The sequence below is a fragment of the Equus asinus genome, unplaced genomic scaffold (assembly GCF_041296235.1).
Source record: "Equus asinus isolate D_3611 breed Donkey unplaced genomic scaffold, EquAss-T2T_v2 contig_803, whole genome shotgun sequence".
Taxonomy (NCBI): Eukaryota; Metazoa; Chordata; class Mammalia; order Perissodactyla; family Equidae; genus Equus; species Equus asinus.
This window is the reverse complement of record NW_027225520.1, coordinates 114,880-140,730: the sequence shown is the minus strand read 5'-3', so window position 1 is coordinate 140,730 and position 25,851 is coordinate 114,880. Positions and strand designations below refer to the sequence as shown.

Genomic DNA, 25,851 nt, shown 5'->3' with positions numbered 1-25,851 from the left:
TCAGCCAGCTTTTATTTACTAAAGATTAATTCTAGATCACATAAACTTGAAAAGCATTTGAGTTAGTTTCTTTTATATTTCTGAGATTTAGGAATACTTAATTTATAAGTAGTTAATTTCAAGCCAATTAAATTGAGCTTTTTACAAGTCAATTCTAGTAACATCATTTGGAGGTAGAAAAATATCACATCTCTATAACATGCATACATAGACACATAGACAGACACAAAGAAAGATCTCATAGCTTTCATTTAAAGAACTTTAGACATGTCTCAAAAGAATAATCGGATCCAAGCTGTATTTCTGGCAGATGGACTAAGGTGAAGTTTAGCTGTTCAGAGACGGCTGAAGTCTCTTACTGAAGGTTTTTATTTGCATCATTTTAGAGCTACTTTTGGAGTCATTTTGTCTATCATCAAAAGTCTAGGGTAGTTGATATTTAAACTTTTCCTTCTAGTTTTTATTTGTTCCAGTTAACTTAGAAATAGCAATAAGGAGTTAAGCTTTTGAATCCTCAGAGGTCTGATTTTAAAGGGGCAGGTTTTTGCAGAGAGGAAGAGCGGAAGGTGGCATCTGGGGTGGAGCCTGAGACAAAGGAGTCTGGGAAGACAAGATGGTGCCTGAGACAGAGAAAGGGGGAAGGGAGCAGGAGGCTTAAGAAACCTTTTTGTTTTCCCTCAGCTTTTTAGTTGTTTTGGTGAATTTAGACAAGATGTCTAGTAGTGAGGCAATTTTAGAGCTTTGTGGGTATCCAGTGAAAATACACTTACCATTTGTTTTGCTTCATTTTAGAGCCATGGTCTTCCAATATGATTTTAAGAAAAGCTAGTTTGGGGAGATTGAAAGTTCTCCATGATGGCCATTGCAATTCTGAACTGCTTTTGGTCAGTTCATCCCACTTAGTTAAAAGTGCACATATAGAGGCCCACAGTTCTTAAACATAACCCGGCTGGCATCCCTGAAGGAGGATTTCCCTCAGAACATTTAGATGACTGGGATCCCATTTCCGAAATGTCCTCTGAAAACCCAAGAAAGTCTCTGGAGTCCTAGCCCTGAGCCCTGAAGGAATCTAAAGACAAAAGAGTTGCTGTATTCCCAACCCTGATTCCAAAAGGAACCTGAAAACCAAAGAAACCTCCAGGAAGTCAGCCAGCTTTGAGCAGTCCCACGAGTCCTTCTAGGAGGTGAAGTATCAAACCTGACTGTGATCTGGAGGACCCCACCCTTGGGCCCACAACACTGATGTTCATGCCAAATCCTAGACATGAATGATGCCAGCAGCTCTGTTCATCACTGCTCCAAGCTGGAAACCACACAATGTCCTTCAAAGAGCAAATGGCTAAACATAGGGTTGGGGGTTAGTTGAACAGTGGGTGGAAGTGGAGAGAGGTGTTGGGAGACACATACCAGAGGAGGACTGGGCAGGACCGGGCAATGGATTGTGTGTGATTTGGGGAGATACAGGATGAGGACACACTTCTGGAGTTTGGAAAGAGTGAGGTCACCAGGTGAACAGGGATACAGTCCACTCAGCGGGGAAGCCTGGGGCACGGCCCAGATGACGCTGAACAAACTTTTAGTGTCAGATCATTCTTGGAATGTAATGTTCAGGCAACATCCAAGCCAGAAGATCAACCAGGCAGTTGTATGTCTGATTCTGGGTGGAGATAAATCTGGGGTGCATAAGCACTAAGGTGGTAATGAATGCCTTCAGAATGGATTGGATCACCCAGAGGTTATTTAAAACAATGAAAGCATAGAGATAAAAGATTACAGCCCTGAGTTGAGCATGGGAGCACTTCAATTATTAAAACCCAGGCAGATGAGGCTCTGCTGGCAAACATTCCTGCGGAGGAGCATCCAGAGAGGTAGAAAGAGAAGGAGAAGATTCTGGCATCAGAAGCAGAAACCAGAGTGTCCTCAGAAACAAGGAGGAGCCCATCCCCACTTCTTTGCCCCTGTCCGCCCCAGAGCCAGGCAGGTGCTGGTATCCCAGCCCCTCAGTCTCGCTGCTCCACCCTGACCTGGGGCCAACCAGGGTGGGTGGGACCCCAAGCCTCTAGGTCATTGGCCTCTTCCATATACCAGAGCCCCTGGAGATTCAGTGGGCTGTCCCAACCCTCCAAGACCTGGGGCTGGCAGTCCTGATCTCTGGGCCAGTGCAGTCCTGCTCTGCAGGAGACTCAGGCTGCTTTCCCAAGGGAAGGATATTCCTGTCACATGGCAGGGATGAGCCAAGGGGGCCTCATCCCTTTGCACCTGGACCCCATCTTACAAACTTTGAGTGCCCTCCACTCTGGAGAAACAAGATGACTGATGCTTCAGGCCCCACTGGCCTACTGATATCCACTGCTCTCATGGGAGGCATGAGCTCTCATTAGGTCCAGGGTTACCCAGCAGGCAGGGGAAAGACACACACAACACATACACTCACACACTCCCCAAGGGCCAGTTGGTCCTCCTGCTGGGGCCCAGCAGTGGTGGTAGTAAAAAAAATTTCAGGAGACCATCGCTGCCACTTCTTGGTCCCCTAAGCTGTCACCCCCAGCTGATTCAAGTTTGTTTGTTTGTTTGTTTGATGTTACCACAAATTGAGAGCTTGGAGCTTCCTAATCTGCCATTGCATTTTATTCTTTCTACTCCACTCCTTCTCCAGAGCACACAATCATAATTAAGAAAACAATATTATGCATATATTGCATTTGGCTTTCAAACTTGAACCAAGGTTAGTAAGAGAGGGAAATTGAGTTGTCTTTGTTAAGAGAATTTTATCTTTTTTTGGTACTATCACAATGTTCAAGTATAGTCTATAAAAACCTTAATATGTTCAAAATTGAGAAACATACATAAGTGGTTCCTCATTGCTGTCTCTGGTCCTATCCTCTCCCCCCACCTCCAGGCTGCAACTATTTACTGGGGGGCTTTGGGGAGAAAAGAAAAAGAAAAAAAAAGAAGATTGGCAACAGATGTTAGCTCAGGTGCCAATCTTAAAAAAAAATATTGATTTAGTTGGTACTTTACAGATTACAAATGCTGTTATATATGTAAACTGTGAAATGAAGAGTTGGTCTTCTCACCACATCCTCACATGGTCTTTCCTCTGTACACTATAGCTTATAAAAACTTTAATATGTTCAAAATTGAGGGACATAAATAAGTGGTTCCTCATCGCTCTCTCTCGTCCTATCCTCTTCCCCCACCTCCAGGCTGCACAGCCTCCACTCCAGCTCTTGTGACACTGGACTCACCTGCTGAAACACCTACCTCCCCACTGGTCTAGGAGCTTCTGCCCTCACTCATCTCTATTGCCTGTGTTCACACATATGTAAGGCCACTGCAGCTACTAACATGGTAAGTGAGGGAATTATTTCTCCACTGAGCCACTGGATGAGAAGAAAAACTTTCCCATCTCTTCTGTGAAGACACAGCCTCAATGGAGACTAGAGCAAGTGAGTGTGAATGCTGGGAAGATTATTTCCACACCCATCCCTCACCCTGCTGCACGCCTAACAGGGTGGTGAACATAATGGACACCAATATTTCCCAGGGTGTTTAGAGGATCCAGGCCCGAAGGAGAAACCCGACCACTTGGCAAAAGAGGGATCAATCCAGGAATGAGAGCAAGTCCCTTCTCACCTGTTGTGTCATTGTCAGGAGCTCAGCTGCCACCCGTCCTCCTCTGTGTCTCATCCAGGAACAGTTTGAAAACTAAGCAGATAAAGCTGATGAAAAAGAAGGAAGTCATGAGAATCCAGTCTTTAAAACAAAAGAGAGACCACATAGGTAGGGAGTATCGCTGGATACACCAGGCACGAACCCCTGAACATTCACCTGGGAGTGGCCTCCACCCAGCCCAACCCACAGGAATGCCCTGTGAGTGAAGACCAGCAGGGAGACCCTCTCCCCTCCCAGGGTCAAAAGTAAGAAGGCTTTGGTGACTTCGCACATAGGAAGATAGCAATATCCCCATTTTACAGATAACAAAATGAGCATCGGGGGTGTTATGGGCTGGACTGTGTCCCCCTAACTCACATGTTGAAGTGCCAAGCCCCACTGTGTCTGTATTTAGAGACAGAGTCTTTAAAGAGCTAATGAACATTAAATGAGGTCCTCTGGGTGGGGCCCTAACCATAAGACTGGTGTCCTTGTAAGAAGAGGAAGACACACAGAGGAAAGACCATGTGAGGACGTGGTGAGAAGGCAGCTGTCTGCAAGCCAAGGAGAGAGGTCTCTGGAGAAACCAAACCTGCTGACATCTTGATCAACTTTCAGCCTCCAGAATTGCGAGAAAATACATTTCTGTTATTTAAGCCCAGTTTGTAGTATTTGGTTAAGGCAGCCCTTGCCAAATAATAATAGTTTTAGACTTTAATTAGACCTCCTGTTCATAGTTGTTATTTAATTTTTAATTCCTAGGATTAAAACCATATCCTAGGAAACCCTCACAATTGTCACATGGGGATTCTTGTCTCCACAGCAGCACACCACTCTGGAATTTATGGGTTAATAATTCTTGGTTAGGTGCACCCGATTGCTTCTCCAACACCACCCCAGCCCTTTAGAGCCCCCACCCTCCCTGCTGTGCCCTGCCACCACTCTCTGGATGCACCTGCCTTCAGTCCCCTTGGCTCCTCCACATGTGGGATTCAGATAACATCAGAAATTCAGCCCTAGCTCTGCTTAACATGGCCTCGGACATGTGGCCAGGCTCCTGTGGTATCTCTTTTTTTTTTTTTTTTTTTAGGAAGATTAGCCCTGAGCTAACATCTGCTGCCAATCCTCCTCTTTTTGCTGAGGAAGACTGGCCCTGAGCTAACATCCATGACCACCTTCATCTAGTTAATATGTGGGACACCTCCCACAGCATGGCTTGCCAAGCAGTGCCCTGTCCGCACCCGGGATCCAAACCAGCAAACCCTGGGCTGTCAAAGCAGAATGTGCGAACTTAACCTCTGTGCCACCGGGCCGGCCCCTGTAGTATCTTTTTAGTGGTGAGTGGAACGATCTAAGGACTCATGTCAGTGACTCTCATTACACAAGTCAGGCACTAACCCCTCTCACCCAGGGAAGAAGGAGGAGTGCACACATCACAAGTCTAGTCGTGTCCCACAGTCCCCACAGGGTGGACAGGCGGAGCAAACAGAGAGTGCAGGAGTTTAATTTGGGGGAATTGAGTTGACTCCTGCAGATATCTTAGTGAAATGCTAGCTAGAGTTCCGTCTTAGTCATTAGCATTGGCAGAAACATTCTTCACCTCACAATTTACGTATATACATATATATTTGTAAACTGTAAAGTACCACCTAAATCAATATTTTTTTTAAAAGATTGGCACTGGAGCTAACATCTGTTGCCAATCTTCTTCTTCTCCCCAAAGCCCCCCAGTATGTAGTTGTATGTTCTAGTGGTGGGTGCCTTTGCTTGTGCTATGTGGGACGCCACCTCAGCATGGCTTGATGAGCAGTGCCATCTCCGTGTCCAGGATCCAAACCGGTGAAATCCTGGGTCACTGAAGTGGAGCACACAAACTTAACCACCTGGCCACGGGGCTGGCCCTAAATCAATATTAATCATTAACTACTGCAAGGTCAAATACTGATAATGTGTCAGGAACAAGGATGGCTTAAAACACTTTGACCCTGGAGGTCCCAAAAAGAGAAAACATTTCTCGTAGCTTTAATTGAAACCCTGCGATGGGGATTTACATGTATTTGCTTCTTTAACCTCTACCATAACCCTGCTAGTTATAGACAAGTTATTCATTTTATAAGTGACATGAGCTAGGTTCAGAAAGCTTGATTAAAATGACAAAATCATGAGGCTAGAAAATGACAGAGCCAGAACTTAAACTTAGCTCTGCCTGTCTCTGAATCTCAAATTCCTAAACCCGGTGGTCTTGAGGGGTGGCCCCCAGACTCTAGCTTTACCTGGAAATGTCACCTCTCAGATCAGTGATCAGAGACACCTCTTCTTATCACAGTGCTTCCCAGTGCAGCCTATTTACACAGTCTTCCATGCCCAGGTTCTCCCACCGCAGGGGTCCTCAAGGGTGCTCAACCAACTTCCCCAAATCAGCCGCAACTTTCCTCTGCTTTACATGTCAGTTTCACCACGCAAAAAAGTCTCAGGCCCCTCTGACCTTTCAGCATGGCTGATGACCAAGCCTCAAGCCCACAGGATAATACTATCTCCCCATCCCACAGCTGCATCTGTCATAGCCCCCACTGGGTTTTATAACTGACATTTATCACTTGACCCAGGTGGCTGGGACAGCTGGCCTCCTTTGGACAAAGCAGGCAAGCTGCAGGGTGCTCCTCTCCTACTGCCCCGCATGTATGCACTCACGGAGAGGGCCAGGGGAGGGCCAGTATCAGCTCACAGACACAGATTTCTCACAAGGTTAGTGCCTTAGGGAATAGGAGAGCATGGCTTTCCTGACTCCAGAGTTGAGGGCAGTACCTGCTGATGGAAGGGCATGCCTGATGAGTTCCCTGTCTGTTCCCTAGGGTGTCTGCCTTGTGTGGTCACACTCCTTTGGCAAGCTGTTCTCGGCCTTGTGACTTGACGAAGTCTTTCCCTCTCTGGGTGTCAAAAGATTCATTTGTGATGAGAGGCAGTGTCTGTCAGAAGAACAAATGAGGCCTGGAATGAACCATCAGGCAGAGGGACAGCTTGACTGACTCTGCGGTCTGTTGCAGGCAAAGAGGGTGAGAAAACCACCACTGCCAAACAATGCAAATGGGCCCTTGGAAAAGTAGAAGGGGATGTGAGGCACAGCTGAGGGAAATGGGGACCACTGCCTTCACTGGCAAATGATCACTGGAAGAGTGTGCCCCACACCATCAGAGCCCTGCTGACCCGATACTCAGCCATCGTGAGGGTCACTGCGAGGCCACAGGCACCAGTCACAAGGCGTGTGTAGTTGGAGTGATGGGCTTAAATAAAGGCAAGAGGGCTCCTAAAGGGGTGAGAGTCAGCAGGAACTTTGGGAAAGGTCAGGGACTTGGGGATGGTGTGAGTGGTCCATGACACTCTCCTCAGATTCCCAAGATGCCAGGTGTCTGGATTACAGCCACCTCCACACCCCACCAAAGCAGCCACTGCCACCCCCCCACCCTTTCTCTCACCACTGCCAATAATATCTCAGCATAGGCCCAATAGAGCGGTGAAAGCTGGGTCCCCAGGTCACATCTGTGGCCTCTGAACCAGACCTGGTTTCATGGGGAAGGGGGGCATGAGGCAGGATGAAATCCACTGAGGCATGGGTGGTGAGGATCCCTGAGTCCCATTCCAGTGTATGGTCATGGCAACTGACAATCTCTGGACCACAAGACAGTCCTTCCAAGACCAGGCCAGAGGCAGCCCGTTCCCTGGTCCCAAAACCTGGGGTACCCAGCTCCTCCCAGGGCAACACAGGAAATGATGGAAGGCCTGTCTCACCACTCACATCCTTCTCCCCACCACTGCCGAGACAATCAACCTCCCTCAGGAGGAAGGACATGGTCGGCAAGGACCCGGATGAAGCTGGTGCTACCTCCCATGTCAGGCACATGACATGCACAGGAGCTTCCTCCCAAAACAGGGGCAATGACACCTTCCAGAAAACCTTCAGGACTCAGGGCCCTTTCCTCTGTCCTTGCCCCACTGACAGAGTCTTGGCCCAAATGAGTGGGACAGTCAGCCTCCTTTGGGTATATCAGGCAAGCCCTAGGGTGGTCTCCCTCCGCCCCTCCTCGGTAGACTCAGGGAGTGGGCCAGGAGAGGGCTTCTCTCAGCCCTTCTTGTCAGGTATCTCCCAAGGGGAGCACCCTAGGCAGCAGCAATGCAGGCTTTCCTCAGTCCAGAGTGGAGGGTGGGAACCGCTGATAGGAGAGCATGCCTGTGAGTTTCCCCTTCGTTCCCTGGGTGGCATGCCTGTGCTGCCACACTCCTTTGGCAAGCCTTTCTCAGCCTTCTGACTTGACACAGCCTTTCCAACTCCTGGGGAAGAAAGGTTCATTCGTGATGAGAGGCTGTGTTTTTTCCAGCAATAAGTGAGGATGGGGATGAACCAGCTGGCACAGGGAGAGTCTTGCTGCCCTTCTGGGTCAGATGTGAGCAAACAGGGCTGGAAAATCTCTTCCAAGGAGGCAGCAGTGACCTGAGCGGAACGGGGGAAGGGGATGTGAAACACAGCTGAAGGAAAGCAGGCAAGCCAGAGTGCGCCTCCCCCTGTGCCCTGTGGCTGTGCACTCAGGGAAAGAGCCAGGAGAAGGTGTCTCTCCGCCCTTATTCTAGGATTTCTGGCAAGGGTAGTGCCCCAGGCAGCAGGACATCAGGCTTGTCTGACTCCTGGAGCTGAGGGTGAGTCCTGCTGAGGGAAGAGCTTGCATGGAGGGCTCCTGGTTTGCTCCCTAGGTGGCCTGTCTGCCTTGCCACACTACTGAGCAAGGCATTCTGGGACTTCTGAATAGACAGGGCCTTTCCTCCTCCTGGAGTCAAAGGGTTCATTTGTGATGTGGGGCTGTGATTTTTCTACCAGTCACTGAGGCCTGGAATGAGCCAGCTGGCAGAGAGACAGCCTGGGTGTCCTCCCCTAGTCGTTGTTGGAAAACAGGGTCAGAAGGCCTCCCCCGTGAGAAGGCCAGCAGCCACCTGAGCCGAAGGTCAGAAGGGGAGGTGAGAAACAGGAGAAGGAAAGGTGGACCCTAGTTCACCTTTGAACATTTCTACCCCAGGAGGAGGGAAGACTGTGCCTAGTCTGTCAGAAGGCCTGGAGCTCCTTGCAAAGAAGAGCGGCACAGCAGACTGGCCACCTACGTAACGGATGGGGCATCCCCCCAGGTAAGTGCTTGCACTGGGAGGACCCACCCACATGCCACTCTGGGGCAGAGGGAGAGGAGAACCCTATAACTTGCCGACTTTCCCAAAGAGGGCCAGCCAACGCAGCCCCTCGAGCCAAGACGGTGTCCATGGGACTGCTAGGAAGGAAAGAGCCCTGGGTCCAGAAAGTTTTCGGTGAAGGGTCATCAGCTCTATCAGAGGTAGAAGCTGCTGGAATTCTGGTGTGCCCGACCTGGGAGCTGCTGCCCGCCGCACCCGGGTCCTTAGTGCCCTGCCTGGGCTCCCCAGGGAGGATGCCAGACTTAGTCTTGGCCTTGGCCTGAGGGATGCCTGCGGTGATGGGGGCGTTCCACAGTTGCCTGGGCTTCCCTGGGAGAGTCAGAGATCCCTGGGTGGTGGCCTTATGGAACGGGCCACCTCTGGCCAAGTCTAGGGGAGGGAGCCGCCTCAGGGTCGAGATGGGTGGTGGCCAGCATCATCCTCACCAGGAGCAGCCCTCGGGGATCTTTCGCAGGGATTGTGTCACGCCCCGCCTTCCCCGTCGGATGCTATCCTCCTGCACCCAGATCCAGGTTGGAGGCCACGGATGACGCCTGGAAACTGCCTTTCAGCACCCTGTCTGGCCTTCCCTGCGCCTTGTAGGGCAGCGGTGGGAGAAAAACCTGTAGGGACGGCTGGACGTTGGCTTCGTGGGCTGCCACGTGGGCATCCAGAATCTTGGGGACCTGAGGAGAGGAGGGCAGGTGCACCCATGGCCTCTCTACCTCCCCGACCTGACCTAGGGTTCTGACTGACTCTCACGACTGTGGGAGCCCTGCTCCCTGGTCTGAGGACCATTCCTCCCACTGTGCATGCACGGGTGGGAGGGAGGGGTGGGGGGAGGAATCCGGCCTCTGGCCTCACTGGGAGCCCCGCACTGGGTGGGGGGGATCTGGCGGGGTGGGGGCGCCCTCTGGCGGAGGCCCCGTGCAGCTGCCAGGGAGCTGGGGTTCCCACTTCCTTCAGGGCTTCTCATGACCCTTTCCCCTCTCTGCTCAGGTAGCTGCTTTCCTCCTTGGAAGAGGTTTTCTGGCCCTGTTTGCTCCCAACTGACCCAGAAGGGCAGCAAGACTCCCTGTGCCAGCTGGTTCATCCCCATCCTCACTTATTGCTGGAAAAAACACAGCCTCTCATCACGAATGAACCTTTCTTCCCCAGGAGTTGGGAAAGCTGTGTCAAGTCAGAAGGCTGAGAAAGGCTTGCCAAAAGAGTGTGGCAGCACAGGCATGCCACCCAGGGAACGAAGGGGAAACCCACAGGCATGCTCTCCTATCAGCGGTTCCCATCCTCCACTCTGGACTGAGGAAAGCCCGCATTCCTTCCGCCTAGGGTGCTCCCCTTGGGAGATACCTGACAAGAAGGGCTGAGAGAAGCCCTCTCCTGGCCCACTCCCTGAGTCCACCAAGGAGGGGCGGAGGGAGACCACCCTAGGGCTTGCCTGATATACCCAAAGGAGGCTGACTGTCCCACTCATTTGGGCCAAGACTCTGTCAGTGGGGCAAGGACAGAGAAAAGGGCCCTGAGTCCTGAAGGTTTTCTGGGAGGTGTCACTGGCCCTGCTGGGAGAGGGAGCCCCGGGGTTGTCATGTGCCCAACATGGGAGGTAGTGCCTGCTTCATCTGGGTCCTTGCTAGCCATGCCCTGCGTCCCAAGGGAGGTTGATTGTCTCGGCAGTGGTGGGGAGAGGGATCTTCGTACCTCACAGAGACCTCCCCTAATCTAAGAGATGCCCTCTGAACTCAGAGAGACCTCTCCTGACCTCACAGAGCCCTCGCCTGACCTCAGAGACACCCCATCTGACCTCACCTGGATCTCCCCTGACCTCACAAAGAAACCCTCTCACCTCACAGAGACCTACCAAGACCTCACAGAGACCCCTTTCTGTCCTCAAAGGGCCCTCCTATGACCTCAAAGAGACCTACTCTGATGCCACATCCTCCGCTGAACTCATAGAGACCCCCTCTGACCTCACAGAGACATCCCCCTGACCTCACAGAGATGTCCAACATCACAGACACCCCATCTGATCTCATAGAGATGTCAAGTGACCTCAGAGACCACCTCTGACTACAGTGACCCCTTCTCTGACCTCAAAGAGAACCCTGGTGATGACACAGAAACATCCCCTGACATCATAGATTCCTCCCCTGAACTCAAAGACCTCCCTGACCCCAGAGACATCCCTGATCTCATAGAGACCTCCTGTGACCACACAGAGAACTCCTCTGAAATCACAAAGACTTCCTCTGACATCAAAGAGACGTTAGCTGACCTCAGAGACCTACTGTGACCTCACAGGGACCTCCCCTGACTTCACAGAGACCCCATTTGGCCTCACAGAGACCTCCTCTGTTCTCAAAGAGATGCCATCTGACCTCACAAACTCATCCTCTGGTTTCATAAAGACACACCCTGACCTCAAAGACACCCCACAGAGACTTCCTCTGACATCACAGGGACCACCTTTGACATCACAAAGTCCTTCCTGACCTCACAGTGACCCCCTCTAACCAAACAGAGACCCCCCTGACCTCACAGAGACCTCCTTGATCTCACAGAGGTCTGCTCTGACCACACAGAGACCTCCCCTGACCTCACAGAGAGCCCTCTGACTTCACTGAGGCCTCCTCTGACCTTGCAGATAGCCCCTCTGACCATACACATACCTCCCTTGCCCTGATGATGACCCGCTCTGACACACGGAGACATCCCCTGATCTCACAGAGACCTCCATGACCTTGCTGAGACCCCATCTCACATCAAGAGACCTCCCTAACCTCACAGAGACCAACTGTGCCCTCACAAAGACCTCCCGTGACCTCACTGAGAAACCCTTTGACCTCACAGAGACCTCCCCACACCTCATAGAGACTCCCTCAGATGACACAGAGACCTCACATCACCTCACAGTGATGTCCTCTGGGCTAGCAGAGACCTCCTGCGAACTCAGATAGACCACTTTGACCTCAGAGAGAACTCCCCTGACCTAAAAGAGAACTCCCTGACCTAAAAGACCTCCCCTGACTGCACAGATACCTCCCCTGAGCTCACAGAGACCTCCCTGACCTCAGAGACCTCAGTGGCATCAGAGACCTCCACTGAACTCAGAGACATCAAGTGAGCACAAAGAGACCTCTCTGATCTCAAAGACACCTCCCTGACATCAAAGAGACCTGTGTGAGGTCACAGAGACATCCAGTGATGTCACAGAGACCACTCTGACCTCACAGAGACCTCATGTGACCTCACAGAGACCTCCAGTGACCTCAAAGAGACCATCTTTATCCTCAAAGAGACCTCTCCAACCTCACAGAGACATTCTCTGAACACACAGAGACCTCCCTGCCCTCTGAGACATTCTCTGATCTCACAGAAACCTCCCCTGACCTGGAATAGACCTCCCCTGTCTCACAGAGACCTTGCCTGACATCACAGATACCTCCCTGTCTTTGAGGACCGCTCCTGACCTCAGAAAGACACCCTCTGATCTCACAGAGACCTTCCCTGACCTATAGAGACCCACTTTTATCTCATAGAGACCTCCCCTGATGTCACATAGACCTCCCCTGAACTCACAGAGGCCTGCCTGAACTCACAGAGATCTCCTTGATCTCAGAGACCTCCCATGACCTCACAGATACCCACTCTGACCTCACACAGAGCTGATCTTGCCACACAGAACTTGGTCTGACTTCACAGAGACCTCCCCTGACATCACAACATGCTCTCTGACCTCACTGTGACAAGATCTAATCTCACAGAGACCTCTGATCTCACAGAGACCTCCTTGAAATCACAGAGGTCTCTCCTGACCTCACAGAGACCTCTCTGCCATCTGAGAAACACCCAGATCTCACAGAAATCTCCCCAGACATCAGATAGGCCTCCCTTCTCTCACAGAGACCTCGCCTACCATCAGAGACACATCTCTGTCCTCACAGACCTACCCTGACCTGAGAGACAGCCCCTCTGACCTCACAGAGATATCCCTTACTTCACAGAGACATCCTTGACTTCACAGAGACCTCTCCTACCTCACAGAGACTTTACTTGACTTCATAGACACACCATCTGGCCACAAAGAGACCTCCCCCTAACTCACAGAAAGCCCCTCTGACCTCATTGAGACCTCCCCTGGCCTCACAGATACACACTCTGATGTCACAGAGACCTCCCCTGCCCTCACAAAGACAACTTCTGAAACACAGAGACCTCCCAAGACCTCACCGAGAACTCCCATGACCCCACAGAAACCACCTCTGACCCCACAGAGTACTCCCTGACCTCACAGAAGCCACAGCTGACATCAAGAGACCTCTCTGACCTCAGAGAGACAACCCTGACCTCAGAGAGACAACCCTGACCTCAGAGAGACATCCGCTTACATCACAGAGACCTACCCTGATCTCACAGAAACCTCCCCTTATATCATAGATATCTCCTCTGACCTCACAGAGAATTCCTCTGACAACACACAGACCTCTGCTGACCTCGGAGACCTCACATCCCCTCGCAGAAGCCTCCTTTGAACTCAGAGAACTCCCTTGATTTCAGAGATCTCCCTGACCTGACAGAGACCTCCCATGAAGACACAGAGAACTGTGGGGGACTGGAATTGGCCATCCCAAGATACGTCTCTTTAGCATGAGGATTATTTTGGGCTGGTTAATTTTAAAAACTGCAGACATGGGGGCTGGCCCGATGGCCAAGTGGTGAGTTTGCGCGCTCCTCTTCAGTGGCCCAGGGTTTTGCTAGTTTGAGTCCTGGGTGTGAACATGGCACCGCTCATCAAGCCATGCTGAGGCAGCATCCCACATGCCACAACTGGAAGGACCAACAACTAAGAATACACAGCTGTGTAGAGGGGCGCTTTGGGGAGAAAAAGGAAAAATTAAAAAAAATTTAAAAATCTTTCAAAAAACTGCAGACATGAGAGAAACTCTGAAAAGTAGAATTTACTTACCCTCTGTTAAGAGATATTTACATTTGTAAAGGAAATCTCCATCTGTAAAGATATCTCCCTTTCTGTACCAGGAAGAAGGGGGATGACCTTATCTCTAGAAACTCTTATCAATGCAGAAGGCAAGGACTTATATCTGTATATAACCTTACTCTTGTGTACTGTGCTTTTCTGATAATCTCCCATAACTGACTCCCTCCACCCCCAACATCCTCCTTTCTCTTTAGCTGAAGATGGTATTTAAGGTGATGGCTTCAGCCATTTTGGGGAGTTACTCAGTTTTTCTAGGTCTCTCCCATGTATACATGTTATAAAGCTTTAATTTTCTCCTGCTATTCTGTCTCATGTGAATTTAATTCATTGTACAGCCAGAAGGACCCAGAGTGGATGGAGGAAATGTCTTCCTCCCCTGCAGAACTCTGACCTCACAGAGATGACCCTGAACTCAGAGACCTGCATGGCCACCCAGAGACCTCCCCTGACATGAAAGACCACCCATGATCAAACAGAGACAACATCTGTCCTCACAGAGACTCCCTCTGACCTCACAGAGGCCTCCCCTGACCTAACAGAGAACTTCCCTGGCCACATGGCTCTCCCATGTGATCAGAGGCAACCCCTCTGACCTCACAGAGACCAAATCTGACCTCATAGAGACCTGCCCTGACCTCACAGAGACACCCACTTACCTCACAGAGACCCACCCCTGAACTCAGGGGGAGTGCCCCTGACCTCACAGATACCTCCCCTGACCTCACATATACCCCCTCTGACCTCACAGAGTCCTCCCTTGAATTCACAGTGACCCTGTCAGAACTGACAGGGACCTGCCCTTATCACTGACTAGTTGTCCTGAGGAACTCAAGAGTGGGTTTACAAGAATTTAACTTTTTCCAAATTTTTTCCTTTTGTTATGTTAAGAAGATGCCATCACCAACCTCCTGGTGCCAGACCAGACCTTCCCACAAGAGCTACATGTATGACCTTTGCCTTATTTTTAATGCTAAGTTCTCTCCAGGAGGAGCGTAGGCCTTGTTACCATCACCTGCAGTGTGTGTGGAAGCATGCTTTCTATCTGAGTCTGTGCAAGAGGATACTCACCTCTCCCTTTTGAATATTCATTCCCCATCTGAAATAAATGTCCCTCCTTCCCTTTGTCTGGGGACACCATGACTCTGGAAATGATTCCTCATGGTCTCCTATTTGCTGCAAATATAGCTTACTTTGTGAGACAACTACTTCTGGTAGAGAGTCTGATGTAACTCACCAGGATGGAACGCGTTTTGCTTTCAGTAACAAATTGGCACCCAATATCGGGTTTGCCTCTTTGTGGTGCTCATGTTGCCAGCTTGATGTCTCCGCCCCCTCGGGAGACCCAGCAGCAGCTGCACTGAGCGCGTTGCTCTGTGGATCTTTCAATGGAGGTGAGTGGCGCCAACCGCACAGCATGGCTATAAGATTTATTTCTTTAAGTTGCCTCATAAAGTCTTCCTGTTAATGTCTGGCTTCAGGGTTTGAGTCCCATCTGGGGGTAGCCTGGCTCAGGGGAGTGAGAGTCCCCTCTGAATGGAAGGATTGCATGACCCAGCTACTCAGGATGGGACGATGCTTGGCTCTGGTGAAACAGGAGCAATCCCTGTTGACTAGTCTAGGGTTCCGGATCCCTCTGGAGAATGAATCTCCTCTGGAATGATGAGGTGGGGCTTTTAGGCTCCCCCCCGAAGTCACTGAGTCTGTCTTTGTGTTATGTCTGTGATCGGAGAGGGGTCCCCTTAGATGCGGTCAAGCCCCCTCTGGAGTTGGTGAGTCTGTTTTTTTGTCATTGGTTTTTGTTGAGGATGCTCGACATCAATCTTGTTTGTCCACAGTCTGGCTTTTCTGGACTCCTAGGTCTCTTTCCTTGCCCTCCCTATCACTGACCCCTGGGTGAAACCCAGTGTTCACCCAGTATTATTTTCCCTTTTCCGGCACTTGGTTCTGGCATGTCCGGCAGGTAGTTTCTGCGAATCAGGCACCTGGTTCTGGCGTATCCAACAGGTGGTTCTGGCGTGTCTGGCAGGTGGTTCCAGCATGCCTTGCAGGTGGTCCAGTCGTGTCTGGACCCTGGTTTTGGCGTGTGCGACACATGTTTCTGGAGTATCCGTCCGGTGATTCCAGTGCATCCAGCAGGTGGTTCTCGCAAATCTGGCAGGTGGTTCTGGCGTGTCCAGCAGTTGGTTCTGGCGTGTCGGGCACCTGGTTCCAGTGTGTCTGGCAGGTGGTTCCGGACCATCTGGCAGCAGGTTGTACTGTGTCCCCTACCTGATTCCCACGTGTGTGGGGGGTGGTTCCGGTGTGTCTTAATGGTGGTTCCAGTGTGTCCGGTGGGTGATTCCAGCATGAGTCCTGGGTGGTTCTGGTGTATAAGGAGCTTGGTTCTGTCATATCCAGCAGGGAATCTTGGCTTGTCCGGCAGGTGGTTCCAGAGAGTCAAGCAGTTGGTTCCAGACTGTCGGGCAGGTGGTTCAGGTGTGTCCAGCAGGTAGTTCAGGCCTGTCTGGAAGGTGGTTCCGGCGTGTCTGACACCTGGTTCTGGCATATCTGACAGGTGGTTCCGCCGTACCCGGCGTGTGGTTCCGAAGTGTCTGTCAAGTGGTTCAGGCATATCCGGCAGGTGGTTCAATCTTGCCTGACACGTGGTTCAGTTTTGTCTGGCAGGTTGTTCTGGCATATCCGGTGGGTGCTACTGGCTTATCATTCAGATGGTTCCGGCGTGTCAGGCAGGGGGTTCCTGTGTGTCTGGCATGAGCTTCTGGGATGTCTGGAAGGTGGTTCTGACCTGTGCATTGGGTGCTTCCGGTGAGTCTGGCAGTTGGTTCCCGCATGTCTGGCGGGTGATTCCAGCATGTCTGGCAGGTGGCTACGGCATGTCTGGGACCTGATTTCATCGAGTCTAGTTGGTGGTTTCAGCATCTCCAGGTGATGGTTCTGGCATGTCCGGCATGTTGTTCTGAAGTTGGTTCTGGCGTATCCAGGACCCGGTTCCAGCATATCCACCAGGTGATTTCGGCGTGTCTCGCACATTGCTCCAACGTGGCAGGCGAGTGGTTCTAGCTTGTCCGGCTGGTCGTTCTGGCGTGTCCACCAGAGGGTTCCAGCGTGTCCTGAAGGTGGTTAAGGAGTGTCAGGCAGGTGGTTCAGTCTCGTCCAGCAGGTGGTTCAGGCTTCTCCAACAGGTGTTTCAGTCATGTCCAGCACCTGGTTCAGGTGTGAGACACCTGTTTATGGTGTATCAGGCATGTGGCTCCATAGTGTCTGGCAGGTCTTCAGTCATGTCCGGCACCAGGTTTCGGCGTGTGCCACAACTGTTTCTGGCATATCCAGCAGGTGCTTCCAACGTGTCCGGCAGGTGGTTCACAAAAGTCTGGCAGGTGGTTCGGGCGTGTCCAGCAGGTGGTACTGGCGTGTTGGACATCTGGTTTTAGTGTGCCTGGCATGGTGCTTCAGAATGTCAGACTACCCGCCGGACATGCTGGAACCACATTCTGGCCATACCTGAACCACCTGCTGGACACCCTGAACCACCTGCCAGATACGCGTGAACCACTTGATGGAAACTCCAGAACCACATGCTGGGCACGCCGGAACCACTTGTCAAGTACACCAGAATCAGGTGCCGGACCAGCTGCAACCACCTGCTTGACTTGCCGGAACCACTGCTGGACATGCCAAAATCACCTGCCAGAAACGCTGGAAACAGGCAGCTTATATGCTGGAAAAACCCGCCAGACATGCATGAACCACCGGCCGGACACACTGGAACCACCACTCAGACACATCGGAACCACCTGCCAGACATGCCAGAACCAACTGCCGGACATGCCGGAAGCACCCACCAGACACGCCGGAACCACCTTCTGAACGTACCAGAACCACATGCCAGTCACACAGGAACCACCTGCCAGACACACCGGAACCATCTGAGGGAAGTGGCGGAGTCACCCACTGGACATGACAGAGCCACCTTCTGGACATGCCGGAACCACCTCACTGACACGCCGGAACCACCTGCCAGACACTTCGGAACCACCTGTTGGATATGCCGCAACCAGGTACCAGATACTCTGAAACCACCTGCCGTATACGCCAGAGTCAGGTGCCAGACATGCCACAAACACGTGCCACAGAGGCCGGAACCACCAGCGTAACACGTCGGAACAACCTGCTGGACACACCAAAATCACCTGCCGGATACACCAGAACCAGGTCCTGGGTACGCCAGAAGCAATTTCTGGAAAAGGCCAGAACAACCTGCTGGACACACCGGAATCACCCCTGGACATGCGGGAACCAATGGCCAGACATGCTGGAACCAACACCTGGACACTCTGAAAGTACCAACCGCACACGACGGAATCAGGTCCTGGACACATGGTAGCCACCTGACGGACACGCTGGAACCACATTCAGAGCATACCGGAACCACATGCCAGACATGCAGGAACCACCTGCCAGAAACCATGGAACCCACTGTCAGATACGCCGGAACCAGGCACCCAGTACGCTGAAGCCACCTGCCGAATATGCCAGAACCATGTGCCAGCCACGCTGGAACCATGTGATGGATACACCAGAAACAGGTACAGCAGAGGCCAGAACCAGGTGCCTGAAATGCCAGAACCACCTGCTTGACACACCTGAACCACCTGTCAGTCTTGTGAGAACCACTTGCCGGATACACCAGATGCAGGTGTCGCACATGCCAAAAACCAGGTTCCAGACACATCTGAACCACCTGCCAGTCTTGTGAGTACCACCTGCCAGATACACCAGACACAGGTGTCACACATGCCAAAACCAGGTGCTGACATGACGGAACCACCTGCAAAACATGCCAGAACCAGGTGCTGGACATGCTGGAACCACCTGCCGGACACGTCGAAATCCCCTGCCGGATACACCGGAACCACATGTCACATGTGCTGGAATCGCCTACCAGACATGCCGGGACCACCTGTTGGATACGCCGGAACCAGGTGCCTGATTCACTGAAACTACCTGCCGGACGCGCCAGAATCAGCTGTCGGACACGCATGGAAAACACACAGGATATGTCGAAATCACCTGCATGATATCCCATAACAATGTGCCAGAAAATAAAGTACCTAGGATGTGTGAAATCCTATTGAGGCATATTCATATAATGCATTTATTATCATCTTTCTCGCTTTTTCTGTTTTATTGTTATTATCATTTTTTTTTGAGGAAGATTAGCCCTGACTAACATCTACCACCAATCCTCCTCTTTTTGCTGAGGAAGACTGGCCCTGAGCTAACATCCATGCCCATCTTCCTCTACTTTATATGTGGGACTCCTGCCACAAAATGGCTTGATGAGTGGTGCATAGGTCTGCACCCAGGATCTGAACCGGCAAACTCCAGGCCACTGAAGGAGAACATGCAAACCTAACCACTGTGCCACCAGGCTGGCCCCAAGCTTTCTGTTTTTTTAAAGCAATTTCAATTCTTGCATTTGTTTCACCAGCAGTGGTATCATCATCTTGGACAGTTTCCTCCAGAGTCACAGTATCTAAAATTTGGAGCATTTCTGTTGCTTGTTTGGATAAGTGATGTCAGAATGTCTAGTAAATCTTCCCTAGGAGAACTGTCTAAAAGACATCTCAATTTAGCAACTGCAGGGACATGTATATTCAACATTTCAATCAATAGTAGTTCATTTTTGTAGAACTCTTCTGATAATTCTCCTAGTTTCTCTTTAGTTTTACAGGTGTTGAAAAATTCCTCAAGGCAGCCCACCAGTTCCGCTTTAACGACAGGATATGACTTCTCTTTTAAATCTGTACCATCTGCAAACAGCACAGGTGTGTGGTCAACAAAAGTGGGTGGGAATTGGGCTGGGTACTGCCCACAATCTGAACCATCAGTGCAGCTGCCCCAATCCTGTGCAGTGGAGGCAGATCCTGAGTATTGCTGGCGATGTAGGTCATGCTGGGGATGAGACTTAGGATGGTGCTCTGCAGCCCTCGAGCAGGCAGCTCCACACCAGCTGCAGGTTGCAAGTCCAGTCCACACTGGGTGCACATGGGGGAGCTTGGAAGCAGGCAGCCATCTGGGTGAGCAGCAGCAGGAAGTGGCTGAAGAAAAATTATGGGAAGAGGAGGGGAAAAAATGTATAATAAATAAAGCTTGCCTTGTTATGCAGATAAATCTCTCAGTTAAAAAAATTCTCTAGGGGTTGGCCTGGTGGTTCACTGGTTAAGTGCGCACGTTCTGCTTCGGTGGCCTGGGGTTCGCCGGTTCTGATCCCTGGTGCAGACATGGCACTACTTGGCACGCCATGCTCTGGCAGGTGTCCCACATATAAAGTAGAGGAAGATGGGCGTGGATGCTAGCTCAGGGCCAGTCATCCTCAGCAAAAAGAGGAGGATTGGCAGCAGTTAGCTCAGGGCTAATCTTCCTCAAAAAAAAAAAAAATTCTCTAGGGGCTGGCCTGGTGGCACACGGGTTAAATTCACACATTCTGCTTTGATGGCCTGGGGTTCACCAGTTCAGATCCCAGGTGCGGACCTACACAACACTTATTGAGCCATGCTGTGGCAGGCATCCCACGTATAAAGTAGAGGAGGATGGGCACGGATGTTAGCTCAGGGCCAATCTTTTTAAGCAAAAGAGGAGGGTTGGTGGGGAATGTTAGCTCAGGGCTAATCTTCCTCAAAAAAAAATTCTCTAAGAGTCATTCTCTTTCTGGTGCAGATGCTTTTACTAATGGAAATTTCCTTTAGAAACATAAATTTCCTTTCCAAAGAGGAAGTCTATCCTTCATTTAAAGCAGTCAAGGTGGAGATCAAGAGTTTTTCCTGCATCTGCTGGCTCTCGATTGCTTTTGGCTCCAAATAATTTGTATGTCAAAGTACCATACTTTGGGCATCTTCAGCATTCCTTCAAGAAGAAACAACTTGTTCTTGGAAGTCTCTGTCTCCTCCCCAACCCAGATGCACTCAAGCTGTTAGGGGCCAACAGCAAACAAGGTTCTGCCACAAGATGCTTTGGGGAAGCCTCTTCACCCTCAAAGGCCTGAGACACACTAGAGGGATAGATCACTGCAGGTTCTTCAGCCATTGAAAATAATATAAACAGCTCCATTCTCATAAATTTAACAACTTGAAAACAAGGAACAATTTACCTAAAATTTCAAACTAACAAAACTCAACCAAGATGATAGTATTTTCCTCGATCGGGCACTGCCAGCCAAGCTTTTTGCCACAAAACTCAAGACTTGGATTCATGTGACACACCTAAAGAAAGCACAAAACCCTGGGGGACTGCACATCATTTGGTGACTTAAAAATAAAGATTTCTCCAAATGGAAGCAGACAGTATCTGATGCGAAGGTTTCCAAGGTGTCCGGACCAGGTCTGTTGGAAGTTTGTCTGCCAAACCTTTGATGATGACATGACACTTCAGATCATCTCCAATGCCTATGATCTTGATAACACGCAAACTTTAGGTCAAAAGTGCCAGAGAGTTCTCCTTCCTCTCACTCCGTGTTCCTCAAATGTGGCCACGATAGGTTTCCAATCTGTGTGTTTTTCCTCCAACATGGGACATGACTCCCAGAGAAGGTCCTTCCTGGCATCGAGGGACGAGAGGCTACTGAAACTGGAAAAATCTGACTGCAGATCAACAATGCTTTCAGAGAAATATCACAATCAAAATGGGGACATGTGAAAGTTAATAAACGGAAACGTAGTTGAAATAGTGTTGGAAGGCTAATAGAGGGAGTTCTCATGCCCTATGTCAAAAGCGCAGTGCAACAGGAAGAATAAAGACTTTCTCTTCCTGACCAGTCAGAAACTAAGCCAAGGAGAGACTGTCACAACTCTGCCGATGAAAAGCCACTGCCCTCAAGACTGTGTCCAATAGCCCCCCAATTTTCCCCACTCTGAGATAAAAGAGCTTCTCCTCTCTTTCTTGCTGGGTGCTCCTGCATAGCTTGCCATGGTTTCACACTCCAAATGGCTATTCTTTGCTAATCCCAGGTAAACCAATTTTCGCCAGAGAAATAACTGGCTGTCTATTTGTTTAAGGTCAAGACTTGTTAATAAGCCAGAGATGTAGAGAAAACATTTGATAAAATCGAACTCCTGTTTGTCATAAAATTTTCTAGCAAGTTTGAAATAGATGGAAATTACTTTCACTTGTTGAAGGTCATCTACAGAAAATGCACAGTTGACTTCATGCTTAACAGGGAAAGACTAAAGGATTCTCCCCATAATAAGGAACAAGGAAAGGAATACCACTTTCACTATTCTTATTCAATAAAATACTGAAGCTTCTGGCAATAACAGAAGTAAAGGAAATAAAAGCCATAGAGTTTAGAAAGGAAAAATATAACCATTCTTAGTTTCATTGTTGTCTGTGTAAAAAAGTCTGGGAATCTACCAAAAAAAAAAAAAATCAGAACTAATACATGAGTACAAAAAGTTCACCAAGTACAAGATCAACACACAAAAGACCATTTTATTTCTACAACTAATGATGAACCTGCAGATGATAAACTTGAAAATGCTGTATTATTTAAAACCACTCCGAAGAACATGAAACATTCAGGCATATATTCAGGAACATGTGTACAGGATCTGATGCTGAAAATTATAAAATACCGATTACGGTAATTAAAGAAGATGCAAATAAATTGAGAGCCTTACTATTGTCAAAGACAAATGCAACAGACATTAGTTAAAGTGGTGAAAGCAGATTTTATTCAGTAACGGCTCACAGAAGCTGAGCTGCGCTCAGATTTGTACGCAGGTGAATTTAGAATTTTAAAGGGAATGAAGGAGCAGGGTTCAGGGGCTCAGTGGAGTCAAAGAAGTGAAAAAGTACAAAGGTTGGTCAGTGTAACTGTGATTAGACCCACTGTGTTCGTTACTTTGCAGTTATCAAAGTTAGGATTCTATCCTCACTCAGAAGTTGAGAGAAAGAGTCTCTATCTGTCTTAATGATCGTATTTCAAAGGAGTGGCTCTTAGGTCCTTTAGAGAATTGTGAGAGATACATATCGACAGTTGTAAGCCCTCTTTAGTAAATACTCTAAGGAGGGGGATCAGAGGCCTATAATTGGGTGTTGACTAAAATAAACAGCAAATTTTTCTGTTAGCTTTGAGCTCTCAGGAAGGCATTTTAATGGTGGGCTGGAGTCATTCCGGTTACACAGCCTTATGCTGCTAGAAGCCACGCCAGAGTTTGGTTGAGTCTCCTCCTGGTGTGGGGGTTTGGAAGGAGTTGTTATGTGCTGAGAATTCTGCAGTCCTCACCATACTACTGGATAGAATAAAGAGTACAGGTCTCAATTATCCCCAAATTGATCTATAGGTCTAATATTATTCTAATAAAAATTCCACCACAGTTTGTAGACAGAGACACCTTTTTCTAAAATTTATATAGAAAGGCACATAGCTGAGAGTAGCTAAAACAATCGTGACAGGAAGAATAATGTGGCAGTAAACACTTTAACAATATTTAGTATTGCCTTGTAGATAGTGTAATCACAGCATCGTCATTTTCATTGTAGGACAGCTACATAAATCAATGGAACAGAGTAGAGAATCCAGAAATGGGCCACAGATTTATACCCTAGTGATCTCTGACACCAAGAGTGAACCTTAATGTAAATTATGGACTTTGAGTGATAATGGTGTGCCTATGTATGTTCATCAATTGTGAGAAGTATACTACTCTGACGAGAGATATTGACAACAGAAAGGTTATGCATATGTGGGGGCAGGGACTATATGAGAACACTGTATATTTCATTAAATTTTGCTGTAAATGTAAAACTGCTCTAAAAAGTAACATCTGTTTATTTTTTAATAGGCAATACAAGAATACCTTGTGGTGATAAAACTAGTCATTATTTTAGCTGTGATGGATACACAAACTTGCACTTCTGATAAAATTTTACAGAACTAAATACACAGGAACAAATTAGTACAAGTAAAACTGAAGAAATCTGAATAAGATAGTGGATTGTATCAATGCCAACAAGCTGGCTGTGGTATCGTCCTATAGTTTTGCAGAATGTTATCATTGTAAGGAACTGGGTAAAGTGTACACTGGAACTTTTGGAGTTATTCCTTACAGCAGTGTGGAATCTACAACGATCACACTATAAATTTCAATTAAAAATAGTTGGCAAATGGAAAGTCAGTCTATGTTCTAAGTTAGGAAGTTTCATTAAATGGTCAGTCCCATTACTTTATAAATTGAATATAATGCCAATAAAAATTTTAACGAGCTTTTCTGTTGAGTTAGATAAATGATCCTACATGGAAAAAATAAACGCATAAGCTAAGCTAGGAAAATATGGACCAGGAAGAACTCTGAGGGAGGAACTGTTCTATCACACGTTAAAAATATTGCAGAGACTGTAATGTGACAGGAGAGGATTGTTGCATGCACAAGAAGAGGAGAGAAGGGAAAGGGAGGGGAGAGGGTGGCAGAGGTCAGGGGAGTGGGGGAGGGGTGGCCTGATTGGAAGTTGTTGACGTGGGGAAGCTGGAGGTCACTAAGTAGAAGGCAGGCATCCTATGTGATGGTTTAGGGAGCATACGTGGCTTTCTCTGGCGGTCCTGTGTTGAAAGCAGAACGAGAGTTTTGGAAACTGGCAGTTACTGACCAAGTGCTGACTGTTCTGTGCTGAATGCTGCAGGGGCTGTGACTTGGCTTCTTGGGATGTTTGCTTCCCACGTTGGGGGTCAGAGTTATACTGTCATATATGATCTGGCCTTTGTCCATTTGTATATTCAGTCTCAAAAAAACAGTCGGTGCACAAATTCATCAGTTAGCTCATCATTAAAAAATCGTCTCTTGGAAAGTTAAACCTTTGAAAGTTAAAAAGATGAAAATGTTAAAAAGATGAAAGACGCCAAATAAGTTTTATAGATGAATATGAAGAAATTGAATAAGAATCTCAAAATTATCCTTCAACAGATTAGGGTGTCATGAAACAGGTCTCTCAAACTTAAAGTCCTATATTAACATTATTTTCTAAAAAAGAAATTTGGCAAAATGTATTAAAGGACTTAAAACGTCCTTAGCGTTGACTTCATGTTTACACTTCTAGTAATTTACAATCAGGAAGTAATTCTAAATAGCAATACGTTTTATCTCCTAAATTGATTATTTTGTGTAAATTATTGATTAAAAAAAGAAAAAAATGAAATCAAATGTCCAGCAGTTAAGTATATTTACTTGAGAATATATCATGCAAACTACGTTTAAGTAGAGTGTCATTTTTATTATCAGCATAGGAGAAAAGATGAGTTATGGAAGGGATTCTGCTCATGCTCAGTTATTTCCTTTACTTAACATTAAATCTTGAATAAAGTATAATGTCAAGCTGCCTCATTTACTCGTTCATTTTAAAAGCTGAAGACTATTTCCTTGGTTTTTAAATAATGAGGTGTAAAGAAGGGGGTGAGGTGTTGAAAATAACTTCCACTGAGATTGACAGTAGCAACTGCTCTTGATTTTTTTGAGAGTTGTGGGGTCACCCATCAAAGCAGGAATTCTATTTATGTTCAGAAATTAACAATCTGAATTTTATTAGAAATTTTGACTTTTATACACCCTCAAAAAGTAAACTTAGGAATTTATTTGAATTTTTAGCTCTGTTGAGGTATGAGTAATAGACAAAAAATGCACATGTTTTCTATATGTGTATTGATTAGTTTGGACATATGCATACACCCGTCATATCATCCCCACAACCAAGTGCTGAACACATCCATGACCTCCAAAAATTTCCTTGTGATTTTTGTGTGTTTTTTTAATCTTAGGAATTTCATGGATTTTAACCTTATGCTCAGATAAAAGAGGGAGAAGATGAGGTGTACGTTGTTTCATTATGGTACCTTAAGACATAGACTTTCAACATACACATGACTTCTGAAAAGCAACATTTATTACTTTCACAATGAAATATTTTCTCCTATTTCCTTCAAATATATGGCCTTCTTATTCTACCCC

General features: G+C 48.3%; 1 long non-coding RNA gene across 2 annotated transcripts; it reads left to right on the top strand.

Annotated features, from left to right (window-relative positions):
- Positions 1-8,596: 8,596 nt before the first annotated feature.
- Positions 8,597-9,995, top strand: LOC139044347 (uncharacterized). 2 transcript variants are annotated; one of them, XR_011501285.1, is made up of 3 exons: positions 8,597-8,823; positions 9,338-9,566; positions 9,862-9,995. It is a non-coding gene; the product is annotated as an uncharacterized lncRNA (long non-coding RNA). The 2 variants fall into 2 exon arrangements; XR_011501286.1 differs by having other exon boundaries at positions 9,866-9,988.
- Positions 9,996-25,851: the final 15,856 nt, after the last annotated feature.